General features: G+C 45.7%; 1 long non-coding RNA gene across 1 annotated transcript; it reads left to right on the forward strand.

Moving 5' to 3' along the window:
* The first annotated feature begins 6218 nt into the window (after positions 1-6218).
* On the forward strand, positions 6219-14396 carry LOC147025967 (uncharacterized). The gene is made up of 2 exons (XR_015058067.1): positions 6219-6608; positions 13679-14396. It is a non-coding gene; the product is annotated as an uncharacterized LOC147025967 (long non-coding RNA).
* Positions 14397-17759: the final 3363 nt, after the last annotated feature.

Consider the following 17759-nt stretch of genomic DNA (forward strand, 5'->3'; position numbering starts at 1 on the left):
TTCTTACCCTACTTATATATATATATATATATATATATATACATATATATATATATATATATTTTTTTTTTGCAAGGAATCTCAAAAAGTTGTGGACAGATTTGGACAAAACTTGGTGAACATGTTGGGTGTGTGACATAGAAGAAATAATTCAATTTTGATGAAGATCTGGATCCGGATCCAACTACAAGAAATTTTTTAAGTGATTCTTCACCATTTGAGAGATGGGGCTCAAAAACGATATATAGTACAATATCTCAAAAAATGTATTGGGCCAGATATGTTCTCGTGGATCAAGCATTACAGGGCGGAGGTATGCGCTCTACAGATTGCCCTTCTAGTTCAATTATATCGTTCCACAAAAACATATGTACGTCGTGCTAAGGCCTCGATCACATTTGCCACGGCGGCCGTGGGGTCTCCAAAATCTGCGGCCACTAGCGATTATACGGCGGCCGCAGTATTTCTACGGTCACACAATGTAGCAGTCACATATGTTTTTATTTTCCGGGTAGCCACACAGCGTATTTAGAAATCGTGGAGACTGAAAACGTGGGGGTGCCGTACGGTCTTTGATTTGATGTTGCATGGTGACCTTAGGGCGTCGCTGCGGCGGCTATAGAATTTAAGGCAGACACAAGGTGCCCGCAAGGCGACCACAGGGGGGCCCTAAGGCGAACGTGCGGCCAGACGGACGGTAATCAGTGGGTATATATACCAGTTCTCTTTTTTACTGAAATAAAAATATACCAGTATATATAACTGAATATACTATAACTATAATATACCGTGGTGCCCCCAGAATCCAAACACCCCATTGTTTGAACAAATTGGAATCCGAACAATTTTTTCGAGAAAATTTTGCCCTAAAAACCTAATACATTTTAAAAATCCGAACACAACGTAGCCTTCATGTTTGTTCACATGTCTCCCCCATCTGTTTGAGCCGCATCTTCGCACTTTGTTCATTCAGTTCGTCGGTGGAAGTCCTCGTGAAAGCATCTCTCGTGTGTCGATCGATACTTTCGGCCTCAGTCACATTTGCCCTACAGCAAGGATACGGCGGCTGTACGCCCTCTGAATTTACAGAAACGTGCGGCGGCCGCAGAGTTTCTGCGGTGGCCTCAGGGTGGCCCGACATCGTTTGGCTATATTTTAAAGGTCGTAAGGTCACCGTGGAATTATAACGCAGAGTTATAACTTTTTTCATTTCTACATTCGCCGTAGAAATTCAACAAGCCGAAACAAAAGAACTGGTAAAAAAAAACAAAAAAACAATGTCACCCGCAGGGTGATCCGTATCTTGCCAAAAGGTGACCACGTGTGACTTATTTAAGGTCACACTGAGGTGAACAGAGCTGCTATCCACCAGGAGCGACTTCTTGAGGAATATCTGCCAATGAGAGATTCCGATGAGAATCGTTCTACAGAGTAACCATGAAAAATATGCTTTTGCCTCATAACGTCACCAAATGACGTCATAATGTCTCAAGCTTGACATATCTAGAAAGCACTCATCGAGGTGTTCAATTTGAGGTACTACACGATATGGTTCCTAAAACTTGAAAATTTGACCTTGGGGTTAAATATGTTTGACCTCAGGCGCTAACCATGAAGGTCAAGGCCAATCGCCACCAAAAATTAATCAGCTGAGCGCCAGACCATGAACTATATTCCCATAAAGTTTGAAGACGATCCAATCAAAATTACTCAAAAAATAAGGGTTTCGTCGACTCCCCTGATTTGCGACAAAGTGACCTTGACCTTTGACCTTGACCTTCAACATTTTATGCCCTGAAAGGGACCTCTATAGGCCTCTGATATGCGAAGTTACAAAAATTTCCAATAACAAATGTGCTCTGCAGAGTGATTTATACGTGATTACAGACCAAAAAAATAAAAAAACATATGAAGGTCAAGGCCAATCGCCACCAAAAATTAATCAGCTGAGCGCCAGACCATGAACTGTATTCCCATGAAGTTTGAAGACGATCCGATCAAAATTACTCAAAAAATAAGGGTTTCGTCGACTCCCCTGATTTGCGCCAAAGTGACCTTGACCTTTGACCTTCACCTTCAAAATTTTGTGCAATGAAAGGGACCTCTATAGGCCTCTGATATGCGAAGTTACAAAGATTTCCGATGATAACTGTGCTCTGCAGAATTTTTTATACGTGATTACAGACAAAAAAAACAAAAAAACATACCAGCTGACTAACATATTGTTGTGGTTACCAAATTCGCAAACCACCATTCAGGTCCCTTAGGTGAGATATCTCGGTAAGTATATGTGTAGTTAGGCCCAAACCCGTTGTCTAGTGGGAATACATGTCATTCATGCGTGCTGCGACTCTTCAGGATAGCCGTTTTTCTTTTACTATCTTTATTTTGGACCAACCGCCATGATTACCACCGCCAACCGCGTCTCAACAGTCATCACAACATCAACCACCCACCACAACGCCGCTTCACCACAACAGCCACGACCTTGACCGTCAACCCTCGCAACCGTCGCATCGCCACCGTTCTTGCGCTGCTTGTGGGTACCGGTATTGGACTCGTGCAGGGCGCGCGCCGAACAGCGTGTACAAAACCACGGATTTTCCGCTCCAAAAACGGATCAAAAACGACACACGCCCACTTTTGTTCCGTCCAATCGGTGAGCGAGGGGCGATTTGGCCCCGCCTCCAGGGTTGGAGTTGGACGGAGAAGTGGGCGTGAAGCATTCCTGATCCGAATTTTCCCCTCTGAAAGGTCGCTAACAGCGTTGGAGGGCGGTCGCTATATGCAAATTCATGGATCAAAATGCATTCACGCCCACTTTTTCTCGGGCCAATGGGGAGCGAGGTGAAAGGTCGAAGGCAGGGGGTCAAAGGCGAAGCCACGGGGCTTATATAAGCGGCTGCGTTCGTCAGAAAAGGGTTGGTCGTCGTCGTCGTCGTGTGCGTTGGAGTCGGAGCGAAGAGGACGGAGCTGTGGAGAGGCGGCGAAGGCAGACGAGGGGGTGCTCGCGTCGTGCCGGGAGCTGCACACCAGGGAGGCCGACGGCGCGACCTGGTCGAGGTGGAGACGCTCGTCGCGGGACTCGAGACAGAGTAAAAATCCTCCTTTCCCCGAGCATCAGCAACCCCCTCCTGTTTCCCCCCGCGCTGAGATAGTGCGACCAAGGGGGCCCCCTTCCCACCCCCTACCAGACACTGTCCGCGAGGCCCGCGGAGTTGAGGCACCATCGCCGCTCCGCGTCTCATCACCAGACGGGTAGGCCCGACCCGGTCTCGGCCTCAGGCCCGCCTCATCCTTGAGGGTGTTCTTTTTCTTTGCTTTGAGTGTGTGTGTTGTCGGCGCCGTCTGTGAAGTACAATTGTATAAGTGTTGCCGTGTGCTCGGTAGTCGGATAGCTCTGCATTGTGTCTTCGCTTTTACATTTGCTTTTTGTGTAAAATTGCATTGTGTTTCTTTTCCTTCTATGTGCTTTTGGTGGAATTGTATATGTGTGCTTTCCGTTCATCGCGAATAAATGTGCTTTATGTTGAACTGCTTTCCCGCTTCGCTTCGTCATTTCTCTCATTGAATCCTCATCTTGCTTCACATAAAGGGTTGGTAGTGGGCTGAATACGCACGATAATTCATCGAACCGTCGAGGCCGACGATAACACCGCTCGGTTATCCCGATAGTACGGAACGGGTCGCTTAAGTGGCCCGTGTCCGAAGTCGACCTGCGGCGAGGTGCGATCGCCCGGTCTACCCTCCGTGTGGGTACTTAGGTAGGTCGAATTTGCCGAGCAACCCTATCCCACGCAGGGGCCGATTGGCTCGATCGCGGTGAGACCGAAAGGTCCACCCGTGACTGGTTCCCGGCGTTAGTCCGAGAGGGTCACGACTGGATTGTCCGTCCGGTGGGCGACGTGCCGCGATTCGAGTTACGTGGCCGTCAGCACGCCGGCGGGCGCGAATCCGTAACAATATCTTGCAAAAACTTCGTTTTGGCAAGATAAAAATTAACCCATTCGTTACCGTCCGTCTGGCCGCACGTTCGGCGTAGGGCCCCCCTGCGGTCACCTTGCGGTCGCCTTGCAGGCACCTTGCATCTGCCTTGAAAATCTGCCGCTTTATAATTGCTAGTGCCCGTACATTTTGTTGACCCTCCGGCCACCGAGCCAAATGTGACTTCGGCCTTTCCTCGTGTTTTCACCTTCATTTGTGATGTTTCTTTTTTAAATCATCTTGTGTTTTAATTAATAACAAAAAAAGCAATCCGATCACGTGGTGTGACGGACTGTTGGGCAAGGATTGAATTTCACAGCAAAACCAGTTGTAATTTGGAATATCCATGATTACGTCAGCCCGATGTGCTTGATGAAAGTGATTGTGGTTCTGCGGGCATCATGTTTGATGAGTTGCCCTGGGGGCAGCACTCTCGCAGAGTGCGCGAGCGATCGGAACCCAGGCCGGAGCTCGAGCCTGTGTGGACCTTTGGATGTGGTGATTGTACCAGTTTACATAAAATACACCACCACTGAAGGTCATTTACTCATCTTATTTTACCTTAAACATGGGGAATTTCAGTTTAAAGTGTCTTGAAAGTGGGTTCTCTTTGGGTCCACGAACGGATTAATTCACTCCATTATTTCTTATTGGGAAAATATTTTTTGAATCCGAACTTTTTGCAATCCGAACAGCCTCCTGGAACGAATTCAATTCGGATTCTGGGGGCACCACTGTATAGGCAAACACCAATACTCCGATCTCTAGTGGTAATGCACGGTGGACGCACAGTCGACGCAGACTGCCACGGAGGCCGTACGTCGGTGCACGGCGGGCGTAGGGGAACCGTGCGTCGACCCTGAGTTGCCCGTAGATAGTCACACAGACCGCAAGGCCACCGTACGGCGACCGTGGAAATAGTGCGGCCACCGTACGGCGACCGTGGAAATAGTGCGGCCACCGTACGGCGACCGTGGAAATAGTGCGGCCACCGTAATTTTTTTGGGGGTGGGAAAATTCATTTTTCATTGAGAAGAGCTTACGGCAGCCGCACGAATAACGCAAGCCCACCGTACGCCCTACATACGGTCGACGTGGAACACATCTACGTCATAGCTTGGCTTGTCGAATTGCTACGGCGAACGTAGAAATGAAAAAAAGTTATAACTCCGCGCTATAATTCCACAGCGCCCCTTCGGCCTGTAAAATATAGCCATACGGCGTCGGGCCACCCTGAGGCCACCTCAGTTTATCTGCGCCCGCCGCACGTTTCTGTCAATTCAGAGGGCGTACGGCCGCCGTATCCTCGCCGTAGAGCAAATGTGACCTTGGCCTAATCGATGCTCAATGAAGCCGTCCTACACAACATAGCGCTCATACTTCACTCGTCTGGGTGATGTTTGTCCGCTCTGGGGAACCTTTTCTCCACATGTATGATGTTATCGTTCGACCTCTTGTAGTCCTATTTTCACACAGCGCGATCTCACTCCTCTGGAACACATCGATCCTGATCATTATTACATCTAAGGAATATGACAGTACCGATATTCTATGACGCAGAAAGGAATTATTTCAGGAACTCTGACGTCACAAACATAATTCACCGTGGGTTTCACCAAGTAACAATACATTATACACGTCACTGGGCCAGCGTCCTCAATGTGTGGCCGCGACTTGGGATTGTCAATCCAAACATTTTCTCGATACAGCTATAAGTTATGAGAATACGGATACTTTTCTAGCCCAATGGCATCCAATTTCACCTCATAACGATGTATAGCGTCGTTGCTAAGATTTCCAGGTAATATAACGACGTTTGGGTGGACTACACAACAAAAATTACGAACAGTAAAATAATCACATTAGCAGTTGGGCGTTTGAATCGTTGCTAAGGCGTTGTTTTCACCACGATAAAATGGCGGGGGGGGGGCTTTGCTAACCGGAAGTAACCCAATGTCGCGCACACCCAAAACATCGTTACTCATGTTCAAGTACATGTTCGGTTCCTCCTGCAGTGTCAACTCGTCGATATAATCATACATAATACTGATCGTGATGCTACATGAAAAAGGCACAAAAATAATATTGCTTGCATTAACTTTCGGTTTGATCGGTTTTTCACCGCACTTGAAATGGAGGATGCGGAAGTGACGTCGGCGTCATGCAGCCCGTTCACAAACGCTTTGCTTTGAGACTCCTTGCGAATGATACTTTTAAAAAATAATAATGTTTAGTACCAAGCAAAAATTTATGTAAATGCTTGGAGCGATGGATTTTCATACGTCATTATATAAAAAAAAATAAAGCGTAAGATTTTCATTCGTCGGCCGCCGTCACGTGCATGCGACGCTCGGACCGAACAATGTGCGTGGGGCGATTGTAATGGGAGTTCCAAGATGGCGTCGCATTGACTTCAACCATAACAGCCAATGCAATTAGCGGAGAGATCAACGGCGTCACCCTTTTTGTCGATCTTTTTTATTTTGTTTTTCAAGTTCAAGTCTTGTTTGGTCGTACAGTGTAATGTCCTTGAACGTTGCACACCCACCCGGTGGTCAACAATGAAACGACTCTCCTGAGCAGCAGCGTGGCGAACTGGGAAGTTTCTGACCTTCCCGCAACTTGTGAGTTGTTAAATCTTGATTCCACCCGACTCGGCTGTGCCGTATAATAGATCCCTGATGATCGTTTGGACGTGTGTGCTGGCGAGTTTGAGATAGAGCGATGATGAGGCTTCAGTCGAGATCTGGTAGCTCTTTGGCCAAGCATTTGTGGTCCACGTGGTTGACCAGCGAGTGACGATTAATCTTCTCTCTGAGCTCTAATAACCAAATTGGCGACGCAGCCTCTTACATGTGGTTCTGCTAAAAATTGGAGCCATTTTCTCGTTTTGTCTGTGAGATCATCTACTTATTACGTACGGTGGGTGGTGCCCAAGTAGTCGGGGCAGCTGAATCGAGATGATTGGAGGGAGAAAAGAGGATTGTAGGGGGAGTGTGGCCTGTCGTAGGGAGAGAAGGAAAATAATTTTGACGGGAGATAGAAATGGGGTTTATTTAGACTAGAGGGGTATATTGAGTGGCTGGTGTAAGGTGGGGGTCAAAATTCTGATATGTATCTGCCGACGTAATAAATGTACAGCCCTTTTGTGGGTTGCTGCAACCTCGGTAAAAGTGGATAATTGGAATATTGTACCAATTAACTTAATTTTGAACTACTCTGTTTGCAGGTGTGTTCCAGTACAGACCCTGTGATCCATCATATGATCTTTCGTGGTGTTTCCTGTTTTGGTGAAAAGAAAAGGAGAGAGAGAGAGCGGAGAGAGAATATATATATATATATATATATATATATATATATATATATATATATATATATATATATATATATATATATATATATATATAACCTGGTGTTGGCTCAGTGGTTAGGGTGGCTGCTTGGGATCCTCGGGTCCTGAGTTCAAGCCCCGCCGGCCGCTGAATTAATACACCAGGGGGTTGACTCAGCCTGTCATCCTTCCGAGGTTGGCGAAATGAGTACTAGTTCCGGTGTGTGTACTGGTAGAGGGGCACTGCATCAGCAACACAGTCGTGCTTCAAGAAATGATGGCTACCCCGGCAGCTAAGCTGCCATACGACCACCACCACCACCAGGATATACATAAAATAACATTCTTCCACAATTTGCATCATGCTTCCTCTCACATCTATAGGTCACGCTTGTGTTTTCTGAAGCTGAATTACTCTCCCACTTCTCCCCTCTCCAAGCCTCCACCATGTCGCACGTCTTACTCAAGGAATCCTCATTTGCTCATCCTCCCTTTGTCCAAACTGGGTGCCCACTTGTATTAATTTGTCTCCTTATTCTACCGATTGTGGGTGGAATGGTCCCTGTGTTCGTCGTCTCATCCTCCTCACTTCAATCTTTCAGATGCACTGCCCATCACTACCTCTCGTTATGCGCTCACCCATGCACTTTTGCACATCCATGATTCTACACACGCTCATTCCTTCGCATTCTGGTCTGCTACGAGCCCTTGTTACTTGTTTTTGTATTATTCCTGCGTCACTCCTCGTGTATGTCCTCGTCTAGATCCTTTTAAAGAAAACTTCTCCCTTTTGTTGTATTTTTATTTTTATTTTCAAGATCAAAAACGAGAATTGGAAGCTTTTGTTTGTGTGAATGCAAAACCTCACCAATTATAGACAATTCTCTTCCTCTTGTTGTCCTGCACTGTGAAATGAGCAGAATGTAGGGGAAAAAAATAATAAAAACAAAGCCAAGGGTGAGTAAATAACAGAATGGAAATGACCTGTACTCAACCCCTCATCTCTAATAGTAGTGCACATTCTATAACCTTTTTGATTGATTTATTCATTTCTGTATGATTACCTCCCCCACCGAAGGTGAAGGAGGTTATGTTTTCACCCCTTTCTTCTGTCTGTCTGTGTGCAGGGTATCTCAAAAGTTGTGGACGGATTAGAACGAAACTTGGTGGACAGGTTGGGTGTGTGACAAGGACCAATTGATTCGATTTTGCTGAAGATCCGAATCTGGATCTGGATTCGAGAATTATTTAATCTTTAAAGTGATTCTTCACCATTGAGAGATATGGCCAAAAACGATATAGTACTGTCTTGTATGAAATTTCAAAAATGTATTTGCCCTGATATGTTCTTGTGGATCAGGCATTGTGTAGCGGAGGTATATGCACTCTACTGAGTGCCCTCCTAGTTTTACAATAGAATTGCTCATTAACATTTTTACAACAACCAGGGCACTCGGTAGAGTGCATACCTCCGCCACATAATGCCTGATCCACGAGAACATATCGGGCTCAATACATTTTGGAAATATCATGCCATATATCGTTTTTGGCCCAATCTCTCAATGGTGAAGAATCACTGAAAAAATTCCAGGAGTCGGATCTGGATCTTCACCAAAATTTAATCAGTTTGTCCTTGTCATACACCCAACCTGCCAAAAAAAATTTAATCCGAATCCATCCACAACTTTTTGAGATAACCTGCACAAAAAACAGACAAACAAAATAAACCAATGTCACCCGCAGGGTGACCCGTATCTTGCCAAAAGGTGACCACGTGTGACTTCTTTAAGGTCACACTGAGGTGAACAGAGCTACTATCCACCAGGAGCGACTCCTTGAGGAATATCTGCCTAAGAGAGATTCCGATGAGAATCGTTCTACAGAGTAATCATGAAAAATATGCGTTTGCCTCATAACGTCACCAAATGATGTCATAATGTCTCAAGCTTGACATATCTAGAAAGCACTCATCGAGGTGTTCAATTTGAGGTACTACACGATATGGTTCCTAAAACTTGAAAATTTGACCTTGGGGTCAAATATGTTTGACCTTAGGCGCTAACCATGAAGGTCAAGGCCAATCGCCACCAAAAATTAATCAGCTGAGCATCAGACCATGAACTATATTCCCATGAAGTTTGAAGACGATCCGATCAAAATTACTCAAAAAATAAGGGTTTCGTCGACTCCCCTGATTTGCGACAAAGTGACCTTGACCTTTGACCTTGACCTTCAAAATTTTATGCGCTGAAAGGGACCTCTATAGGCCTCTGATATGCGAAGTTACAAAAATTTCCAATGATAACTGTGCTCTGCAGAATTTTTTATACGTGATTACAGACAAACAAACAAAAAAAAACATACAAGCTGACTAACATATCTTGCAAAAACTTCGTTTTGGCAAGATAACAAACAGGGGGTGAAAACATTACCTTCTTCCACTTTTGGTGGTGGATGTAATAAAAGGAATGAAAAATAAAATAAACTATGCTATCTATCTATCTATCTATCTATCTATCTATCTATCTATCTATCTATCTACAAATGCAAGTTGCCCAATTGTCTGAACGGAGTAAACGTATACATAGTACGTGCAATGCTGAATGATGCCTCATTTCAAAGCTCTCGGGTCCAGACAGTGCATGTGGAGGTTTACAAATATTGTTATTCATGAAATTTCGAGTTGTGTTCATTTTTGTTGCACACGGCATGTGGTGCATATGCTCAGAGTCATTGTTTGCACATCTACCGGAAGTAAGAATAATAATAATGATACAACCGCAAACTATTCTGTCAACTTATAATTACCTTTCCATCGATTTACTTCACCGAGAAACCTTAGCAGTCTTAACAGTTGGTGACAATTATACTGCTAAAGGAAAATCTTAGCAAAAAAATAAAAATAATTAAATCCCATTCAAAAAAAATCCGATAACCACACCTTATTCCATCATTTCCATCCAATGAATAATTTCCTTTTCGTGCATTTACTTCACCGAGAAAACTTCATTTTATTGGAGACAAATGAATTCTCCAACAAAAGGAACAGAAGACTCCTGACTCGTGCTTCCAGTTTCTTTTTGTGCATACGTGAGCAGTGTGCGTGTGTCTGTCTATGTTGTCTATCTTTCTGTGTGTCTGTCTACATATCTTTCTATCGAACTAACAGGGTACTGGCACTATGGGCGATATTGTTCCAAGCATGCAACACGTTCTTCTGATGTATTCCTTTATTTTTGCGGTATATAGGTAACTGACAGCTCTGTGTAGGCAAACGAAACATGAAGTTACGTGCATGAAGTAAAAACATACCTTCTGCTTCTAATTCAAAACACCTCACCACACTGGAAAACATGGGGACAGGAATACTGCACTGTTAATGTTGGAGACTTGTAATACCCTCCCCCACTTGGAGGCGGCGCTACACGATGCACATTTACATTGAGAATTTGCATCCCTCCCCCTCCCCCCCCCTCTCCAAGACCACTGGCAAAGATTTAAAAAAAACCCTCTTTGCACAAATTAGGGTCATTCTGATCCTATGTAGCAAGTCTGATGCAATCAGCCCACAACTGCAGGAGGAGCAGCGTGACAAACAAACACACGAACACCAGTCCATGAATTTTTGTGAGGATAAGAGAAGAAAGGGGTAATAGTACAGTGGATAAGCTCTCATATTTTAACAAATTGTGCATTTTATGAGAAAAGCATGAAATTTCTAGCATAGTTAGGTCATACCATAATGTTTATTTTCGGATGTGGAGGTCAGATTTGACCTCTGAGGGGACAGTGAGAGGTCAAATCCAAGATGGCCGCTAGTCACCCGGGTCTAATGTTCAAACGTCCTTAATTTTGGAACCAGACTGCGCAGAAAAACATTTACGGTGTCATTTCCAACTAAATTGGGGATGCCCAGTCATTTGGTGATACCATTGAGAATGTCAGAATTCAAGGAAATGAATTCAGGTCAAGGTAAAAATTTATCAAAAAATAAGCAATCAGTTGAAATTTGCAAATGAATACCGAGTGGTGTCATTGTGGCGAATTTAGTTATTTAGCCCCTCAGAGGGTGTGCTTGAGGCGGATGTGGCGCAGTTATGTAATGTGTATATCCATGCTTAGACTAGCTGGGTATAGATGCATTATCTGTAGAGTTCTATGTTTTGTTGACCCTTAGGCCGAAGTCACATTCGCTCTACGGCGAGGATACGGCGGCCGTACACCCTCTGAATTGACAGAAACGTGCGGCAGCCGCAGAGTTTCTGCGGTGGCCTCAGGGTGGCCCTACGCAGTTTGGCTATCTTTTACAGGCCGTTGGGGTCGCCGTGGAATTATAACGTGGAGTTATAACTTTTTTCATTTCTACATTCGCCGTAGCAATTCGACAAGCCGAAAAAAAAAAAAAAAACTGGTAAAAAAAAAATAAAACCAATGTCACCCGCAGGGTGATCCGTATCTTGCCAAAAGGTGACCACGTGTGACTTCTTTAAGGTCACACTGAGGTGAACACAGCTGCTATCCACCAGGAGCGACTCCTTGAGGAATATCTGCCTACGAGAGATTCCGATGAGAATCGTTCTACAGAGTAATCATGAAAAATATGTGTTTGCCTCATAACGTCACCAAATGACGTCATAATGTCTCAAGCTTGACATATCTAGAAAGCACTCATCGAGGTGTTCAATTTGAGGTACTACACGATATGGTTCCTAAAACTTGAAAATTTGACCTTGGGGTCAAATATGTTTGACCTCAGGCGCTAACCATGAAGGTCAAGGCCAATCGCCACCAAAAATTAATCAGCTGAGCGCCAGACCATATACTACATTCCCATAAAGTTTGGAGACGATTCGATTAAAATTACTCAAAAAATAAGGGTTTCGTCGACTCCCCTGATTTGCGACAGTGACCTTGACCTTCAAAATTTTATGCGCTGAAAGGGACCTCTATAGGCCTCTGATATGCGAAGTTACAAAAATTTCCAATGATAACTGTGCTCTGCAGAGTGATTTATACGTGATTACAGACAAAAAAATAAAAACAAACATATGAAGGTCAAGGCCAATCGCTGCCAAAAATTAATCAGCTGAGCGCCAGACCATGAACTATATTCCCATGAAGTTTGAAGACGATCCGATCAAAATTACTCAAAAAATAAGGGTTTCGTCGACTCCCCTGATTTGCGACAGTGACCTTTTCCTTTGACCTTGACCTTCAAAATTTTGTGTGCTGAAAGGGACCTCTATAGGCCTCTGATATGCGAAGTTACAAAAATTTCCGATGATAACTGTGCTCTGCAGAATTTTTTATCCGTGATTACAAACAAAAAAAATAAAAACATACAAGCTGACTAACATATCTTGCAAAAACTTCGTTTTGGCAAGATAACAAGCAGTCATAGACTGGTACTTACGAAATTGTCAACTTGACCTCTGACCTTGTCTAATAAAAGCTGTCTCAAGAGAAGGTAGCGACGCAAACCAGAAGTTTATATGATGATTCTGTACAAAACCATCAAAAATTGAATCTTTTGGATGTTTGACCTCACTGTGACCTTGACCTTTGACCGATTTTGACCAAAATCTAATCAGCGCAAGCCATCACCCTCCGGAATCACATGGTGTAATTTGACATTGATAGCTTCTTCCGTTCTCGAGTTATCTGTACCAAACCATCAAAAATCGAATATCTGACCTCACTGTGACCTTGACCTTTGACCGATTTTGACCAAAATCTAATCAGCGCTAGCCATCACCCTCCTGAATCACGTGGTGTAATTTGACATTGGTAGCTTCTTCCGTTCTCAAGTTATCGTGCCTACAAACAAACACACACACGCACAAACAAACAAACACACAGAGGACGGAAGTCATCAATATACTTACAAAATCTTTAGATTTCGTAAGTAATAAAAAAAAATGAACCCACTCGTTACCGTCCGTCTGGCCGCACGTTCGCCTGAGGGCCCCCCTGCGGTCGCCTTGCGGGCACCTTGAGGCTCCCTTGCGTCTGCCTGGAAAATTATATCGCCGCTGCAGGGCCCCCTTAAGGTCACCGTGCAACATCAAATTAAAGACCGTACGGCAACCCCACGTTTTCGGTCTCCACAATTACTAAATACGCCGTGCGGCTCCCCGAAAAATAAAAACATGTGACTGCTACATTGTGTGACCATGGAAATACTGCGGCTGCCGTATAATTGCTCATGGCCGTAGATTTTGGAGACCCCACAGCAGCCGTTGCAAATGTGACTTAGGCCTTACCGATAAAGAAATCCTGGATATTGACATGTATCTAAGAAGATAGCCTAGATGTAAAATGTGGTATGGTCGTTGGTGCTTTCATTGTGTTTTTGTCTTTCAGAATCTTCCCTCGTGCCGTGATGATTTCGTTGCAACCATGCCGAAGCGTCACTTCCTGATGGACCGTACCCAACCCTCTAAATCCAAGCAATCCAAGCCACCCCCAGCACTAACTGGGACATTTGTGTCCTCTGCCAAGTAGTAACACATGAATCTTTGCAGTGTCCTCTCAGATCAACGAAACAGCCTGTTGATAGTGGCTATGCATCCCTGGCAGAAGACCTTCTCCGGTTCCACACCCTTCAGCACATGCCAATGGACCTACACCTGGAGCTATTGGATGACGGAAATGGCATAGAATCCACTCTGAAGGCACACGGGCCTGAGTGGCACAAGAAATGCTGGCTAAAATTCAACAAAAAGGCGTTTGACGAGCAAAGTCGGGGAGACTTTGCTCGTCATCAAGATCAAGTTTCATCAAGATCACATCAAACGTCACGGAGCTATGCTCTGGAGAGAGTCACAAACAGACACACAGACACAACAAAAATAGTGGTCACTGCTGGCGCCCGTGAACCAATTCAGCCGACCTCCACGCAAGGGTCAGATATTAAAGAGAAAACATCGAAAATGGAGCCAATCAGTAAAGCATGCTCAGAACGTGGATTCATCAAGCTCAGTGCACTGCACTGTGCTTCTGTTCTGGAGGCTGTAAGATTTTGATCACTTCCATTACCATCATCATCATTGCTATTAATAAAGTATGAAATAGACTAGCAGCATGGGACTATTCTGTTAATTTTTTTTGTATTATTATCCCTATAGTGTCAAAATGGAAGCAAAGTTTCGCTATATTGCAGAGGGTCCAATCCATTGTCTTTACCAAAAGAATGTCCAAAAGTGTTTAACGTAATTTGACCTTGACCTTGATCGAAATGCATTTCCTTGGCTCCTGTCGATCTCAAAAGTATCACCAAACGAATGGCCATTCCAAACTTAGTTGGAAATGACACCTTAAATGTTTTTTACACTGTTTACTTCCAAAATTAAACGCGTTTGAACATTAGATCCCGTGGACCGGCGGCCATCTTGGATTTGACCTCTCACAGTCCTCGGAGGTCAAATTTGACTTCCCTCCACATCTGAAAATAAACCTAATGGTATTCACTAACTATGTCAGAAAATTCATGCTTTTCTCATAAAATGCACAATTATTGTGCTTATCCGCCGTACTATAAGCCGGAGAGAGCGGGCATTAACACCTTTTTTTCACTCTCGAAGGCAATGGGTGTTACTAGTTTACATACATTAAAAACAAAAGTGGCCTTGTATAGAGCCTTGGGGGACTCCACATTTTACAAATAATATATCAGAATCAGTGTAATCATAACATGTGTGCAGTATTGCTTCCTATTTGACATAATATTTGAAGCAATCCCTCTTATTCCACAAGACTGTAATTTCCATAAAAGTACAGTGTAATCAAGAGTATCAAAAGCCTTACTAAGATCCATACCTTTAGAATCGAACACCATCACCATCACCATCATGTCTATCCATTAGTGATATGACGGCAGTTGCTTTTTGAATAAAAATTTCCAGGAAGATTTAAATAAGAACAGAGTTCAATTTGTTCGACCACTTTATTAGCGTGGAATGACAATAATCAAACAAGTATTGAACAGGTTGAAAATCCCACAACATCCCTGGCTCCGGCTCAGGCTGCGCATGCGCACTGGCACAGGGGACCGTCGATATGTAGAAGTAACGTAAAGTACAATGTTCTCTATCTCCCTCCGAGTCTTTATTATGTTAATAGATAAAGGCTGAGAAATTATTAAGTTTAATGAATGAACAAAAGTTTATATCGCCCATCATGTGACTATTCCATGGAGTAGTCCTTGTGCCAGGCAGGCACGCTGGTCGCTCTGGTGGATCGGCGTTGACCTATTGCTGGTGCTGGTGGTGTCACATCGGGCCCCAGTGGGGATGGGGCTCTCGGGGTTTCAGGGGCCGATGGTGGCGTCTGAAGGATCGCGCGCTTCGGTGTGCCTCGTCCTGGTGCTGCTGGCGTGTCTGAAACGGGTGTCGTCTTGCGCCGGGGTGTGCATACTGACGTCAGTGCCGGCGTGGGCCCCGTTGGCGTCGCAGATGTCACGGGTTCGCTGTCGAGGTCAGGCAGTTGCGGTGTTACAACGGGTGCAGGTACAGTGATGCGGGTTGCTAGATCATCATTGATAGACCGGGGTGGCAGCTGGTCATTGCGAACTGGGCTAAACTTGCGCAGGAATTTCCTGTTCCGTAGTGTGACTCTGCCCGAGCCGTCGATCTTGATCACGTATTGGTCGTGTTGGCGTACCTCCACGATACTGCCTGTCTTGTCCCATTTTTTGGGTGGAATCCTGTCTGGTTCTGCACGCAGACTAGGTCCCTTACAGCAAGTGGCGGAAGGCGTTTGGTGTGTTCTGCCCAGGTGTCGGCTGTGCGGATATGACGTTTGCGGAGGGCCTCCTCCCTCGCTTTCAGGGTCTCATGCCAAGTGTCGTGCGGTCTGTACTTCCCGGGGATAATTGGGATGAAATCGCGTATCGGGCGGCCGAAGACACACATTGCCGGGGAGATCTTCGTGTCAGGGTCAGGCGTGTTACGATATTGTAGTATCGCTCTCTGCACAGCGTCAGTGTCAAGTTCTCCCTGCGGGCTGGTGTTGTCCATGATAAGTCGTTTCATTGTCTTAACTCCAATCTCCGCGCGACAGTTGCTGTGAGGGAAGGCCACCGATGACAAGCGGTGGTGTACGCCCCATCTGTGCAGGAATGACCTGGTCTCGGTGGAGGTGAACTCCGGTCCCCCATCCGATGCGAGCTCTTCTGGTGTCCCGTACGTCACGAAGGTGCGACGTAAGTGGTTTATTTGTCCGGCGGCGCCACCCGTCGACTTTGAGATGATCGGCCAGTTCGAGTATCTGTCCACCGTCACAAGGTAGTGTGCACCCCTGTGTACAAAGAAGTCCGAGCACACTGCCTGAAGGTTCATGAGTGGAGGTCGCGTGGTGCCGACCGGCCTGCGCAACATGGCATCTGCCGCCTTGTTCTTCATGCCCGGGATATGTATGATGCGGAAGCGATAACGCAGGGTCTTCTCCTTGAGGTTCCTGAGGCGGGGGTTGGGTATGTCGTCAAGTGCTCTGTCCGAAAGGAGTTTCAGCAGTGGTTTGTGGTCTACCGCAACGATCAGGTTCTCGCAGCCCAGTACGAAGTAGCGCGCCTTGTCCAAGGCGTCCGCGACTGCGAGAGCCTCGCCCTCTATGGGCGCGTATCTGGATTCTGCCGCATGTGTAAATCTGCTGCCGACCAGGGTTATTTTCCATCCATCACTGCAGCAGAATGGTCTAACTGGCACGCATCGGCAGTGCTTTTGAAGAAACCAGAATCCAATTCCCTCCTTCGACCAGTCCGTGGCGATGCATGTTGGCTTAGTTTTGTCAAATATGCGGACACCGTGTTCGATTTCTTGTACGATCACGTCTTTCGACTCGCGGAATATGTCCTCTAACTCCATGGACCACTGGAAGCGTTCTCCACTTTTCAGGAGCTTCCGGAATGGCTGCATTCGTTCGGCCATACTAAAGGCATATGCCACCTCGTTGACAAGCCCGAACCACGATCTGACGTCGGTGATGTTACGCGGTTGTGGGAAATCGTGGATTGCTTCCAGGAGCGGCTGCACGGTCGCACGTCGGTCATGGTGATGGTGAAGCCTGCGAAGTCCACCGTGGGTGCGCTGAAGACAAACTTCTCCGGGTTGAGGATGATTCCATTCCGGCCGCATATATCCAGCCATTGGACCGCCTGGAAGTAGCTCCCCTCAATCGTGTCTGACCATAGTAGCGTGTCATCTACGCACTTGGTCTTGTTACCAATGTCCGCGACGATCTCATCGTATCGTCGTGAGTAACCGTCCCCCGATGCCATATACCCTTGTGGGGCAGATAGGTACCGGTAGCGCCCCCATGGAGTGATGAAGGTCGTCTTGTGGCGGTCGTCCTCGTGTAGGCGGACGCTATGGTAACCGTTCCATGCATCGAATACTGTCTTGCGCTTCCCGTTAGGTACGCGTCTCGCCTGGTGGAACGGGGATTG

This window comes from Eptatretus burgeri, chromosome 5, assembly GCF_056783735.1.
Source record: "Eptatretus burgeri isolate ZD-2024b chromosome 5, Ebu_testis_v1, whole genome shotgun sequence".
NCBI lineage: Eukaryota > Metazoa > Chordata > Myxini > Myxiniformes > Myxinidae > Eptatretus > Eptatretus burgeri.